This window comes from Sturnira hondurensis, unplaced genomic scaffold (assembly GCF_014824575.4).
Source record: "Sturnira hondurensis isolate 20B ecotype Veracruz unplaced genomic scaffold, ASM1482457v3 Scaffold0018728, whole genome shotgun sequence".
In the NCBI taxonomy this organism is placed as follows: domain Eukaryota; kingdom Metazoa; phylum Chordata; class Mammalia; order Chiroptera; family Phyllostomidae; genus Sturnira; species Sturnira hondurensis.
In genome coordinates, this window is record NW_028091359.1 from 4,519,954 (window position 1) to 4,535,073 (window position 15,120).

At 50.0% G+C, this 15,120-nt stretch overlaps 1 protein-coding gene across 15 annotated transcripts in view; it reads left to right on the top strand.

Annotated features, from left to right (window-relative positions):
• Positions 1 to 6,530: 6,530 nt before the first annotated feature.
• Positions 6,531 to 15,120, top strand: part of MAPT (microtubule associated protein tau) — a 91,208-nt gene continuing 82,618 nt past the window's right edge. For 4 of the 15 annotated variants that reach the window (XM_037070385.1, XM_037070387.1, XM_037070389.1 and 1 more), the window contains exon 1: positions 6,544 to 6,830. The gene's annotated coding sequence lies outside the window, so the exon portion shown is untranslated. Of the gene's footprint in view, positions 6,831 to 15,120 lie in introns of all 15 variants that reach the window. The other 11 variants (XM_037070376.1, XM_037070379.1, XM_037070378.1 and 8 more) reach the window with 7 other exon arrangements.

Below are 15,120 nucleotides of genomic sequence, written 5' to 3' on the forward strand. Positions count from 1 at the left end.
ACTCTGAACAAAAAACAGCTTGTAAACAATAAAGTCAAGGACTGGACATACATATATTTTGAAATGACTACCACAATAAACTTAGTTAACATCCATCACTTCATGTAGTTACAATTTTTTCTCATGATGAGAACTTTTCGGGATTTACTCTCTTGGCAACTTCCAAATGCACCACACAACGGTGCAAAACAGTCATTGCGTGCACCTTACAGTCCGCCTTCTGAATCCTGACCACGCCTTCCTCAAAGGGGGGTTTTGCAACAGATGACGGGGTCTGGGCAAAATGATTTCTGCTCAGCTCCTTCAAGTTCTGGGGCGGAGGGCTCCCCTCTGAGCACTCCCCAAATGATCGGACACTCCTCTAGGTGCGGATGTCCACAGCGTTCGGGCAAAGCCAAATATAAGGAGAGGATGACCTTATGGGCCCATTATGCCCTGTTCCTATTTCTGGGCCCCGGGATCATCCTTCCTTTTTTGACAACAGAGCTCCGCTGCTGAGTCATGTGTAACCGAAACCCTCCCCTGCAGTTCATCCTGCTTCTTGCTGGAACCCAGGAAACCTAGACAAGGGGCGATGGAACAACCAGGGCAGGAGAGGGCAGCAGAGGTGGGAGGGAGGCATTCAGGAAATACAAAGACAGAAGGAAGAACGTGAGCCTAGACAATGATTATGGGAGTTAAGTCAGGNCATTATGTCCCGTTCCTATTTCTGGGCCCCGGGATCATCCTTCCTTTTTTGACGACAGAGCTCCGCTGCTGAGTCATGTGTAACCGAAACCCTCCCCTGCAGTTCATCCTGCTTCTTGCTGGAACCCAGGAAACCTAGACAAGGGGCGATGGAACAACCAGGGCAGGAGAGGGCAGCAGAGGTGGGAGGGAGGCATTCAGGAAATACAAAGACAGAAGGAAGAACGTGAGCCTAGACAATGATTATGGGAGTTAAGTCAGGAGGAATCCAGGCATGGGTCTGCCTCGCTGCATATAATTAAGGTGTTCGTGAACTTGCATGTCAATCAGCTCATATTTCAACTGCAGAAGGGCAACTGACATTTAGGCCATTGTGGTGATGGTTTCTTTTCTATAGTGAAGACTTGTCTGTAATGCTAATTCACACTTCCTAATTTAATTGTATTATATTGATATTTCTCTATGTTGGCTTCAAGAGAGGACTATAGGGGACTCATTACAGCATTCTACCTAGCAGATGAGTGGGCAGAACAAACACATTTGAGGCTAAGTATGCTGTGAATCTGGACCTCTGACTATAATTGAAAATATAGAAATGTTGGCTGTCGGGGTGTCACCTGTCTCACTAGAAAATACATTGTTATAAAAAGCGTTTTCAGGAAAATATTTCAAAGAGAAAGAATGGGATGCTCATTTGTAGCTGGGAGAAATGACCAAAGGAGATGGCTTCTTAGCATTATTGTGGCTACTACTCGACACCTTCTTCTCCCCCTGTAGCTAGTACTTAGCTGGTCACAAAGTCCTCTGAAACAAAGACTACATTTCCCAGTCTCACTGGCAACTATGCAGGGCCATGTGTAAATTCTGGCCAATAGGATGTTAGCAAGAACGTCAAGAGTAGTTTCCAGGAATTGTCCTTAAAGGACTTCGTGATCTCTTCCTCCCTCTGGGGATGTGTTGCCAGGAGCTAAAGCAGCCACTTTAGACTACGAGGCAGCAAGCTAAGGATGACCTAGAAATCAAAGAGATGGATATGGGCTCCACCAAGCTCTCGGAGCCCCTCAAATAGCCCTTGATCCCTATTTCTGGAAAAATAAAATTCTGTCTTGTTTAAACCACAGCTGCTTTGCATTTTTGTCACACAGTTGAACCTAAGACTAATTGATCCAGCATTAAGGAAATGTTCATTTCATTTCATTGTAGCCTTTACTTCATTCAGTTCCATGGGCTTATTAAACTTCTGCTATAGAGAAAGAGGAGGTAGTGTTCATCTTTACGTTACAACCTCTATTGGGATGTAGCATTTTGGTGATGAGTACAGTATTGATAGTACCTGTGACTTTGTCATTAATAGATATTTTCACATCATAGTACATGTGTTACAGATATCTGAAAATGTCACTTATACTTACTCCTATTTGAAATTAGGAAAGTTATTACACCTACTGCTAGATTTTATTATTTAACACACTCATGAAGATAGAGACTGGTTCTCTGGGAAGCGGATTCTGAGGCAGAGTGTAGCGTGCAAGGTATTTAAGTAGGGTCCCTGGGACAGATAGCTGTGGAAGGGAGAGGAAGAAAGCAGGGTTGTGCAAAGGACATCAAGCTGTGATGCAGGGCCAACACCAGCCTCGGCCAACCGCATGGGGATCTCTGCAGCCAAAACGGACCGTCAGAGGTGCCCCATGTTGAAAGTTTATCTGCCCACTGGGGCCAGCCGTTAGGTGTGGGGCTACCCTAGGCCCTCTTCCCTGAGAGGTCTGTGCCCTGTGGTCACCATGTCTTTCTGTGGTAAGCAGAATAATGCCCCCACCAAAGATGACCCTGTCCTAATCTCTGGAACCTGTGAATACTGGAATTTTATGTGGCAAAATGCACTTGGAAGCTGTGATGAAACTAAGAATCTTGAACTGGGGAGAGTACCCCGGATTATCTGGGCAGGCCCAGTGTCATCACAGGATTAGAACTGAAACCAGGAGGCAGGAGTGTCAGTCAGAGAAGAAGCTGTGACGACAGAAGCCGAGGCTGGAGTAATGTGATTGCTGGCCAGGGGCCACAAACCAAGGAACGCAGGCCACACCCAGAAGCTGGAACAGGCAAGGACGCAGGTTCTCCCTCGAAGCCTTAGGGAGGAACACAGCCCTGCTAATGCCCCATGAGTGTAGCTCAATGACATTCATTTTGGACTCCTGACCTCCAGAACTGGGAACCCTTGGTTTCCATACCCGTGTATTCTTTTTTGTTTGGACATGTATAAATTTTATAGGTATCCAGATCTTATTTCTAATCCAGCCTGGGAAAACTTATATTTAAAAAAATTGAAGTCCAGAGAAATTAATGAATTTGTCTGATATCACACAGGATGGCTAAGATTAGACCCAACGCTTCTGAAAGCTCACTCAGTTCTTTCCCTATGGCGCTCTACCTTCTGTGTTTCTGTATGGTGGGCATGGTGTGCTGAGTTGGCCAGGAGACTTCTATTTCAGCAAGAGGGAGGAGCAGGAAAAACGGGAGGCGATGTGTTTTCCTGGCTTGAGTTAGCGAGCCATTGGCTACCTCTAGTGACGAAATTATGCGGAATGAACACTCGACTCAATATTACATATAGTTAAACAATGGATCTGCTTAAGATTGTTTGTCATTACCTCCATCTAATGTAGGCAGATGGGATCATTAGTATCAGGAGACCACAGTGGCACCAGGTCCCAGGCAGTTCTCATTGTCCTGTGTCTTAAAGGAATGAAAATGAGAAATTTCAATGGGGAACGGTGTTAATTTTACTGTTAAAGTTTATTTTACATATAGAAATAAAACTGTGTGTAGCAAAAAGATTGGTGGTGATAGGAAATAAATAACTACTATTTATCATTTAATGAATGCCCACTATTTGTGAGAAACTGTGTAAGAAACTTCACAATACTAGCCCTGGCTGGTATAGTTCAGTGGATTGAGTGCAGGCCTGAAATCCAAAGGGTCGCTAGTTCATTTCCCAGTCAGGGCACGTGCCTGGGTTGCGGGCCAGGTCTCCAAATAAGGGGCCTTAAAAAGGCAATCACAAAAAAAAAAAAAAAAAAAAAGGCAATCACACATTGATGTTTCTCTCCTTCTCTTTTTCCCTCCCTTCCTCTTTCTCTAAAAATAAATAAATAAAATCTTTTTTAAAAACTTCACGATACTATATAAAATGTATTTTTAAAAGATATATGTGTGTATATATACAAGTTACTTAATATATATATATACACACACATATCTATTACTTCATCCCTTTTATCAGTCAGCTTTGCTGTGATAACAAACAACCCTCAAAATTTCAGTGACTCACTCAGTAAATGTCTATTTATTGCTCATGTTATGCGTGTTAAATGTACTTCTTGTGTTTTTCACTCTGGAGTCTCAGCCTCAGAACATGCCATTCTGGTTGGTGGAGGAGACAAGTCAAAGTGGCAGAAACTTGCAATGCCTCTTAAAGCTTCTGCAGGGACAAATCTGTATCACATTCATCGGTTCTAATTGCCAAAGACCGTCACATGACCAGGCCCAATATCAGTGGAGGAGTGGGGTGTGGGCAGTCCCGATCATACGGTAACAGAAGAGGACACATGATGCCCACACAGGAAAGGGGGTAAGGAGACACTGGGGACAACAATGAAATGTAAAGCAATAAAACAAGATTAATATTAACCCCCTCTCCACTTTTGAGAGAAGATGAGTAACTGCTCATCTCCTCCTAGAGCTTGAAAACATCCCTTGCAGTTGGGGTGACTAGGTTTTGATAAAATGTAACCTAGGGTTCAAAGTTTAGGTAGGATAGGTGCATGGAGAAGCAAGGACTTTGTAAACAGAGGAAAACCCCAGAGTAGAGGTGGAGAAGAATTCCAGTCAAATAAGCTAAGTTAGCCATAGAGTAGATAGATGAGGGGGAAAACTGGAGTGGACAGGGGCTCTGCTGAGGGGCTGGGGTAGGGTGGGGATCTGGGTGTTGAATACTGAGGAGTTGAAGGCTGAGGAGTTTAACTTCACTTAGGGGTCAGTTAGAAACCTGTAGCTATCTTAGAGCAAGAGAGTGGCAGGATTAAATGCTTGCTTCTGAAGAGTGATCAGACTAGGGGGTTCAGGGTGGGCTGATATATAGAGGAACAGGGAGACCAGTGAGGTCACTACATGTCCAGAAGCAAGGTAAGGGTCTTTAACTTAATGAAAGATGGTGGCCATTAGAGCAACAACAAAAAGGTCAATTCCAGAGACTCAGAACCTATGGCTTTAGAAATTTGCTCCTCTCCCAAAAAAGAAATTTGCCCCATCTCCATCATCCACCCAGTGCTCCCAATAATAACATAGTAGTTAAACTCATGTGAATAAATCATTTTTAATAACCTGACTTTTGTATTAATCTATAACCTACGTATTTTTTTTAAAGAATATAAGGCCTAGACAAATTAAAGCTTCAAGACAAGTTCCCATCCCCCTTGGACAAGATGGTTGTCTCCAAACCCCCATACCTATAAAGCCTTCCCAGGCAGGGCTTAAATTAGATATCAGGGGGACCGAGGTAAGGCCTGTTAAAGAGCAAAATTCCATGGAGTAAATTTCAAAGATCTAATTGGCTTTGTTGAGTGGTTCATGAATCAGGCAGTATCCCATCTAGCAAGTAAAGAGGAGCACTGAGAATTTATACAAAATGGAAGGTTTCTATAGACCGAAACTGGGCAGAACAAGAAAGTTATTATCAAAAGAAAGAATTCTTCCAGGTACAGGGCACCTTTCTTTGGTGGGGATGGTGGCAAGGGTCTTATTAGGCAGATTACCTTATTAGTGTTGATCAGGAAATTCCAGACTGGTTGGTAGTTTAAAATTCCACTCCTGGGAGAGGCTGAAACTACAATTAGGTCAGGTATTAACTTTTAGTTTCGGTGAAGCAGCTTAGCACAAGTGACTCCATTTTGGGCCTGTGGTCTCTTTCTTGACAGAGGGAAACTGGTAACTAGATGACTGGGAAAATGAAAGCTTCTGATCCGTCTGAGGTGTGTTATCCAGGTGAGAATCTTCAATGGGCACTTAGGAATTCAAGTCTCAAGCTCTACTTACAGTATAATGGTGGGCCAACATATGAGAAAAAATAGCTGTGTATGTGAAAATGCTTTATAATGTGACTAGCGCCATTCGAGCCTTCGTCTAATTTAAGATTTTATTCTCGGGACACTTAGATTAATAATAGATTCGAATATTCTTTGTTAAAAAAACACTACTATATTACAACTGAATTAGTCTCTTTTAAGAGGATTTGCTAAGGAAAGCATTGACCTTGGTCAATAACAACAACACCACCACCAAAAGGTGGAAAGAAAGCAGGCTTAAAGGAAGCAGGCCCGAGGAAACTGATCTCCAACAAGGAGACCAATTTGGGAGACTCGGGAAAGGGTCAGCGTGCCTGCCACTGAGAGCAGGCTGAACCCAGGGATGGCTTTAAGGTCCCGGTGGACGGATGGAGGAGCCGCCATGTGGAAATTCGCCCAAGACCTTTCTGAGACAGGACATCACCCCAGGAGGACGAGAAAGAAAAGAACAGCAGATCTGGGGGAAGGACACCCACCATCTTCCCTACCAGCAGGCAACCAAGCCTCCCTCCCCAGGGAGGCGACCCCTCAGCTAAAACAAAGGCTCCAGCCGTGGGAGGAGACCCAGCTGCGCGTGCGCCACAGAACGCGCTTGCGCTCCGCGGTCAGCGTGGCGGCCCGAGCCTAGGGGTGGGAAAAGGCAGGCAGGGAGGAGAAGCTCGCGGGAGGAGCGAGCGGGGAGGCGGGAGGTAGCTGAGTGTGGGGCGCTCTCGTGTGCCCACTGGTGGCAGGAGGAAAAACGACCGCGGAGGCCTCGCTGTCCGCCTCTCTGCTGGGGAGGCTCGCGCTCCTGCTGCTCGCGCTTGCGCCGCCCGCCGGTCTCGGGAGCGCTCTCTCTCTCTCACTGGCGCGCGCTCGCCGTCTCCGCCACCCACCCGCTCCGGCACCAGCTTCGGCACCGGCAGCAGCACCGCCGCCACCGCCCACCTTCAGCCGCCGCCACTGCCGCCGCCACGCCACCGCCACCACAGACACTTACTCCTCTGCTTTCCTCTACTGTCTTCGCCCTCTGTCGACTATCAGGTAAGCGCAAGGCTCTGAAATGTGCCTCCCCGCACGCCCTATGCGCCCGCAGACTGCCACCCCTCGGCCCCCCACCTCAGAGACCGCTTTCATGAGGTGGGCATTGGTGAGAGGCAACGGCGGGGGGGCACTGCCTGCGCTCTCTGCATTCTGGGGTGGGTCTTGGGGGGCTTGGAAAGGGATCCATGCAAGGGATGCACACATGCGTGTGTGTATGTGTGTGCACAGATGTGTGCTGGAGGTTCCACACGACCCTCTTCGTGAGGACACGGGCAGAGGTTGTGCCCACAGGGTGGGGCACAGATGGCGGTGACCTGGGGGAGGGGGCTGCCATGCACTGTCGATCGCCGCCTTTTGCCGCAGTGGGCATGTATGTCTATGTGTGGGGGATCCAATGACGACCCCCAAAACCGAACCTGTAATCCATTTTCTCTGTCCCAGTTTGCCATCAGCCCTAAGGAAGGTATGGATCGGGTTCTAGAAGACATGACTCCCTGCCTGCCCCTCCCTTCACCTCCCCGGTAGCTATTCCAATGGGGCTTTTGCTGCCCCTGATTTAAGGTGGTGGTCCATCCCCCACCCCCGTTCTCCTCCTTCAGAAACCCGCAGGGGACATTTGGGGGCTGGGAGTGGAATCGGGGAGATGGGGAGGGGTCCAGGCACTGTCACTCCAGTTGCCCTTCCCCCTGCGCGCGCCTGGCACCCAGACGCGAGCAGCGCCGTGCCCGAGAGAAGGTAGTGCGTGGATGCCAATGTGGAGGTTCGGGAAGGCAGGGATCACCTGGCCTGAGATGTGGAAGGTCTCAGCAGTGGCCGATCCCTGCTCGCAGGTGCTGACAGCCGCAGACTGGCGCGGGGGCTGCAGGTGCACTTCGGGCGGGCCCCTTTCTCTTCGCTCTGCGCAGGGCGTCCGGCTTGTGCGCTCCCTGCCGGAGGCGCGGTGCTGGCGCGCAGGGCTCGCCCCTCACTGCGGCAGTGGGTGTGGACCCGGGTGGGCGAGGAGGGGGAGAGTAGGCTGTGCCTCCTCCCACTCCCACCCCCGCTTTTTTTCCCCTCCGAACGCGAGATGCCATCTTTTTGCGGTGTGTCACGTCTTTAGGGTGCCATGCCAAGCCGGGAGACTGGGCTTTGGAGCACAAGGCGGGGCTGTTATTAAGGGGGTGGGGTGGGGGTAGGGGACAATCGGCGCTGAAATCTTGGCGTTTTGCTGCTACAGGGTTGAGCCCTGGGAGCGTCCACCTAGGATCTTCCTGAGGGCTCACTGCTTTGTTTGTAGGGCTAACGTAATCTGCAATGCCGGCCTGGTATTTTGCCTTGTATTCTATGAGGGTGTTTAACCAAGACCCCCACTCTTCCACCCGTGTTTCGCCCCTCATTTCTGAATCCTTTGTTAGATCTCAGGGTTTTCTGGGGTCGATGAACCCGAATCACGGCCCTAGAGTCATGCGTGAAACGGGTGTGACACTGAGCGGCCCCCTCCCGGAGCCAGGCCGCGCGCCAGGAAGCATCCTCGGCTGAAGGGGTGGGATTCCAGGTCTCCGAGCACTGCGCTGGTGTCTGCCAAGGGACTACGTCCCACCCCACACACTGAGCGTCCTGGTGGCCACGCCCCACCAGTCTGCCCTTTGAGGGCACCAGCGACCCTTGGGAGGTAGAGGACTGGGGGCTCGCAGGCGGAGCCTCTCCCTGCTTCGTGCCCTGTTGCTTCTTGAAGCGGCAAAATGGGAGGAAGGGGCGTAAATTTTCTTCTGATGCTCCGAGCCACACCCATTCCTCCTCCACTACCCCCAGCAGACTAGGACATGGGCGCAGAGGGGTGGTTGCCTTGGAAACCCCGCGTCTTGAGAATGGCCTTTGGGCGTGGCCATGCCCCTTACAAGCAGAGATTAAGTACCTTGGAGGTAGGAGGAGCCGCGCCCCCTGGGGGACTCCGCTGGGAAGCCCCAAACTCCAGCCGGTGGCTCTTCCTACCTGGCTTTCCGGGGCTACGGCCACCCAGATACATCTCCCTGAGATATTTGTGGCCAAGTACTGTTTCAGAAGCCGGCGGCATTTTCACTTAAGAGCCGGAGTTCACTGCCGCCCTTCAAACTGGGAATGAGGAGGGAAGGGTGGCTACAGACCCCTGGCTTGCCCTCCTGTGATGAGCTGGGTCTGCGCTGCTTTCTGTTAATTCTATCGCTGAAAATTGGCGCGGAGCGCAGAGAGCATTTTAGGGGCTAACTCATCCCCTGGACCGCGCATATTGATTGTATGTCCGGGGAATGGCTCAGCTCAGGATCTAAAAGTCCACTCTGGGCCAGGGTGAACCTTCCCGACAATGGTGCAGGTCAGGGGTGTCAAACTCATTTTCACTGGGGGCCCCATCAGCCTTGCGGTTGTCTTCAAAGGGCAGAAATAATTTTAGGACTGTATAAATGTAACTACTCGTTAACTGTTAAGGAGTTGACATTACATTCGGCCCTCTGAAGACAACCACGAGGCTGATGTGGCCTCTGGTGAAAATTAGTTTGACAGCCCTGGACACTGTAGGCGATCAGAGCCGCGGCCCTGCGACGCCCCCCAACCCCGGCCTTGCCCCCACTTCCCTGGACCTGCTGCAGGCAGGTTGCGGGAGACTCAAGGATCCATTCGAGCTGCTTCTCCCTTTCCTTGACATCCCACATTGGCCCGGAGCTGGGCGTGAGATTCTGGTTCCAGACAGGGTCTCCTGACGCCCGTGGCCTGGAACGGTCCACAGGCAGAGAGGTCACCTCCTGTAGGTTGGGGGGAGTGTATTTAGCCCAATGCCCAGAACCAAATGCAGTCCACATGTCCCTGATTTCGCCCCATTTTGAAATCTGTTTGGTGGGGCACTTGGGTTCACAAGGCCTGGGGGCTGTCAATCGAGGATCCCGGTACGGAGCCGGGGATCCTTTGTATTTGGATGGAGAAATTCCATGCCTGGCTCTGCGCTCTGGGATCTGGAGGGATGCAGCGTTTGCGCCCACATGCAGACGGTGGAGCGCTGAGCCTGCCGAGGTGCCTCGGGAAAGGTCCTGTCTCGGAATCCCCAGCATGTGGGGACTGTTTAGGTCCCAGTAGACCCCGCTCGGCCTCGGGCGCTCAGGAACCTGTAACTACAAGCCCAGTTGGTCCAGACTGCCTGATCTGCCCCTGCAGGCGCCGGACGCTTAGGCTCAGCAGGAGGCATTGAGTTTTATCTGATCCCTGTCTCTCCAATTGACCCGAGGACCTACAACAGTGTGAGAAATATCTTTCCTACCATAATCAGTTAAGGCATTATTTTACCTTTTATGAGGCTGCTTGTGTTTACCACGTAAGAATTACTTATGCATTGCCCTACCTACAAACCTTTCCTCTGAACAAATGAATTGAGCACATGCATACTCCCCACTGCAGACACCCACACACCCCCATTGACTCCAGAAGTTAGTCAATTCCTTGACCAGCGTTTGCTTTCTGTAACAGGTTGTGTTTGCTGCAGTAACCTGGCTTGACTCTTTGGGTTTTGCCTTTGGACGATTTGGGGGAGGGGTTTGTTGACTTTGCTGTTCTTTTGAATGAGTGGCAGTCTGTGATGTGTAGCCCTAACCTCACGTGGACTTCATCTGCACACGCTGGTCATGGGAGGGTGGGCTCTCCAGTGGTTTCTAGTATCCAACGCCCCTCCCCTGAGGGGCTGAAAGAAATGGATTACTCCCACAGATTGCAAGAAGAAAACTTAGAATCCATTTCTTTGAGGGAGGGTCGGACTTACAACATTTGGAAAAGAGCCCCTTCTACTGAACATGCCCTTTGACCCGCATGCCCTTTGAGGTCAGTGCCTGCCTGTGGATGGAATAGGATCGCGGTGCTTTTTGTTTAGGTTGGAATTTTCTTCTGCCCTTTTAACATCAGTTCATGAAGGCCATTTGCGGAAACTTTTAGAAATTGCGTTTTATTCCGCCTTCCCTTAGCATTTGTCTATGGTGTAAGGGGCTCCATAGCTGTGGGTGTGAATGTGTCAGTTTTCTGGTTGAACACACGGTTGTTTTCCAACTAGATTGTGCCTTCTATTTAATTAGCCTCTTCCTCATGCCCACTTTGAAAAAGAAGCCTAAAAAACAAATAAAAAACACTCCTAGGGGCTTCATAAACTTCTCACCATATAGTAGGCATTTCCGCCCGTACTTATTTAACAAACAAATGGATAAAATGGGAAAATATAGGTCTATAGGTAAGGAAGAAAAAGCAGAATGGAAAGAGGGATTTATTCAAGATCATGGCATCAGGAAGGTTTGGGGACAATTCAATCGCGTTTGTCCCCCGACCCTGTACACAAATGACACCCAGAAAGCCGCCTGTGCCCCTCCCTGTGCCCCCACACCCTCCCCTCCCCGGCTTCCCCGGACCTCCAGCCTTCCCCCTGCAGCACGGGCTGCTTACGGCCCCACGGCCTGGTCACCAAAGAAGAGAGGAGAGGGGAGAAACCACGCTTCACACCAGGAGGAGGGAGACCCTGCCCTGTCCCCTTGGGAGCTGCTGTGCTCCCTGTGCCCGGAGGTCAGAGGGACAGAGGTGGGAAACCCCGTTTGCCTCTGTCCCCTTCACTTCCTCCCACCCTGCTTCTTTCATCTTCCCACTTCAGAGACCCCCCCAGCCCCTCCCAGAAATGCCCACCCCGGTGACTCCTAATTGGTCACCCCAGATGCTTCCCCTAGTGACTTGGAGCTGGCTTAGGGAGGGGCCGCCTCCCCGGGTGAGGGGAAGGGAAGACCGACCACCTGGGCCGCAGCAGGGGGAGGAGCCCAGGGTTCGCCTGGGACGCGCCGCTGTTTTTCTGTAAACCAGTGAGATGTCCAGGGACGTTTTTTTATTTTCACACCTGGGGGAGGATGCCCCTGGCCTCTGGTGGGTAAGACGTCAGGGGTGCTGCTAATGGAACTACACGGCACTGGACTCCCCCCCCCACCTCAAAGAATGGTCCACCCCAAATGTCGCTAGTGCCAGGGGTGAGAGCCCTGCTGTAGAAACCTTGTCACCCAGGTGCTGTTTGCCTTCATGGTAGCTTACATTCCTGGAGCATCTCTCAGACGGCGCTGCTCTAAGTGCTCCCCAGAAATTACTGTACTTTATTTACTCCTCCCAACAACCCCTTACATGTAGCAGGTGCTGTTATCATCTCTGTGCTACTCACGGGGAACCTGAAGCCCAGAGAGCTTAGTGACTCACTGAAGGTCACACAGCCACTGAGTGTTGGCACTGGGTGTCTGACACTGGCCCCCTCCCCCTCGGCGAACTCATAGGCTTACCAGGCCTTTGTGGGCTAGACTTCAAACCCAAGCACAGTCTATAACATTGACCCAGTGGAATATTCTCATTCCAGAGCCACTGACTCACAAGTAAACTTGAGCAAGAGTCTGTAATTGGAGCACAGCCTAAAGCTCTGATCTGGCCCTGACCCTTAACCTCTGTGCCTCTGTTTATAAAACAGAGAAACTATCCCAGGACCTTAAACCTCTCCCCCTAAATCCGGGACTTCAGGATCACTCTGTTACACGAAGGAGCACCTGGGTTCGATGGGCTCAGAGAAGGCTGGAAATTGAGACTGAGGGATCAAGGCATATAGACTCAGCTATGGTCAGGGTCAAGTCATTGAAGTTCAGGGACATCAGAGATTCTCATCTTAGGGTCCACCCCTCAGAAAGATTGAAGCGTTGGCACCTGCCAATGACCCAGTTCAGAGCCTGGGGGTAGCTGAGTTGCACAGGAAGGACCTCGTGCACAACCTCAGGTCACCCTTGGTAAAGGTGGGCCTGGAGGCTCATCTTCCTTCCTGGGGCCCAGGCTCTGCCATAAATATTCCATTACACTGTGGTGTTGAGGGCCTGCCTGGAATCCTCCGTGTGCAGGACTCACTGCCACTCCTGCAAGCTCAGGGGCCTCCCCCAGGCACCTGTGCAGGTGATAGGACGTGTGCCATCCGAGCCAGTCCTGCCCCATCACCTTGCCAGAGGGGTAGCTGTCCAAGAATGATTTTCCTGTCTCCAGGTGCCACTCTCTTGCTACTTCTGCCAGCTTCCTTTCCTGTACAGATGGCCCCAACCTGAGTGTGCGAGGCCAGCCTAGGATGGTAGTTGAGCTTTTGGGGTTCTTTGATTAGGAAACATTCTCTAGGTGTGCAGCTAGAATTGGCTTCCACAAAATGCCAACTCGAATGACTTTCAGGTGGATTATCTTTTTTTTTTTTTTTTTTTGCTCTGTTGCTATTTCAGCAGGCTCTGTGTATGTCCCAGTCAGGGGCACTACAGAATTAACCCCAAGAAATGTATTTTGTGCCTCAGCTGCACAGGGAGGTTTGTGAGTGCTTTGAGGGCAGCCCATGCTTTTTCCTAGATACCTGGTGCAGGTCAAGCAATGAAAGACAGAGGCATTCGGTTTGTCCTAGTAGTTCAGGGCGTGGGCTCAGATCAGGCCTCTTAGGTGTAAATCCTGACTCCCTGCCTCCCTGTGGGACCTAAGCCATGTTAGTTAGCCTTTCGGAGTTTTTCATCGTCTGTAACTTGGGGTATGGCAGTACCTCTCCCATGGCTGCTGTGGGATTTAATTGGGGTGACCCAGTGCTTAGCCCAGGACCTGGCTTGTAGTAACTGCTCAGTAAAGGCCTTATCAGCAGCAACCTCTGGATCCACACTTGTGATTGGATAAGTGTGCAAAGGCATCTATGGACCTTGGTTGGGGATGGAATCAGTTGTATCAAGTACATTCTCACACTGAGCAGGGATTGAGATGGAAGAAGCAGGCAGCTGCCCGGCTCCCCTGGGACCGGCGTTGTTGTCTGGGTGGAAGTGCACCCCCTGGAAATCGCACACACCCGTGTTTAAATGTACACACGGAACTCTTGCCACAGGAGCACAGAGCGACTTATCATCTGTTGTCCCTGCTTCTGTCCTCTTCCTTCCCGAAATCTGCTCCACGCCGGGAACAGACTATGTCCTCTCCAAACCACCCAAGCCGAAGCACCTCCCCTCCTGCCCTATGTGGAGCGGAGACCTCAGGTTTAGAGATCTTACTGGTTTACTCATTGACTACCGAGTGAGCACCAACGGGATCTGAGAAATAGTGGGAGAAACAGAAGAGGGTGGAGGAGAGGTTTTTGCAAAGGAAATAATTAAGCAGAGTGTTGAAGCTGGTAAACTGGCAAGCAGGTTTGATGGTAGACAGCTGAGAGTAAGTAGAAAATGTTAGGAGGGAGGGGGGAGGATGGGGGGTGGGATGGGATGGGAGTAATAGAAAACTATACTTGAAAAATAATTAAATAAAAAAATTGAAAAAAAAAGAAAATGTTAAATAAAGCAAATTCTACAGGGAACTTCAAGATTCCGATAAGCAGAGTCATATCTGATTAATCAATTCAGCTTAAGAAGCCTTCTCACTCATGAACTAAGACTGAGAGTCATAATACATCAGTTTCTAAAAAGTCATTAAATCAGAAAATCAGAAAAATGATACATATGTATTCTAAACATTTCACTTTAACTTAAATTGGATGAAAGCACACTTATACTCCCATCTCTTGGGACAGGGCCCGGCCTTCTCTCGCTGTGTGGGTCAGCAGGTTGAACTCCCTGTCTTCTCTGCCTAAGCCACGCTCGGAGTACATTGCCTACACCGAGGAGTAATCTGCATGCAAAACCCCTCTAAAGTTGTGCTATTTTTTTAAATATTTTATTTAATTATCTTTAGAGGGGAAGGGAAGGAGAGAAGGAGAGAACTATCAATATATGGTTGCCTCTTGTGAGTCCCCCCCTGGGAACTGGCCTGCAACCCAGGCATGCGCCCTGACTGGGAATCGAACTACGATCATGTGGTTCACAGGCCCACACACAATCCACTGAGCTATACCAGCCAGGGCCATAAGGTCGTGCTATTTTTTAATGGTCTTTGGCATCCCATTTGACAGTAAAAAATTACTTTAAGAATTTATCTTTCATTTGATACTTGTGTTTCATCGGCTTTCGTTCTATGACTATGGTAACTAGTATGATGGACCTAGAAGGTTGGCTGTGGTAGGAGGAGACCCAGTCTGCGGGCACTGGGCCCTGTGGACCCAGCCGTGAATACGCACAGTCCTTCATTCCTGCTCCTCACATGGTGCCAGGGAGGAGACCGCCCAGTGCGGGGACCCCCAAGACTTTCTTCTCCTGTCTTTCCGGACAGGGCAACACTTCCAATTCATTCATGTAGAATCCCAGCTTAAGGGATATGGCGGCATTTCCACTGTAAGATTCAAAATAAATTCAATTCC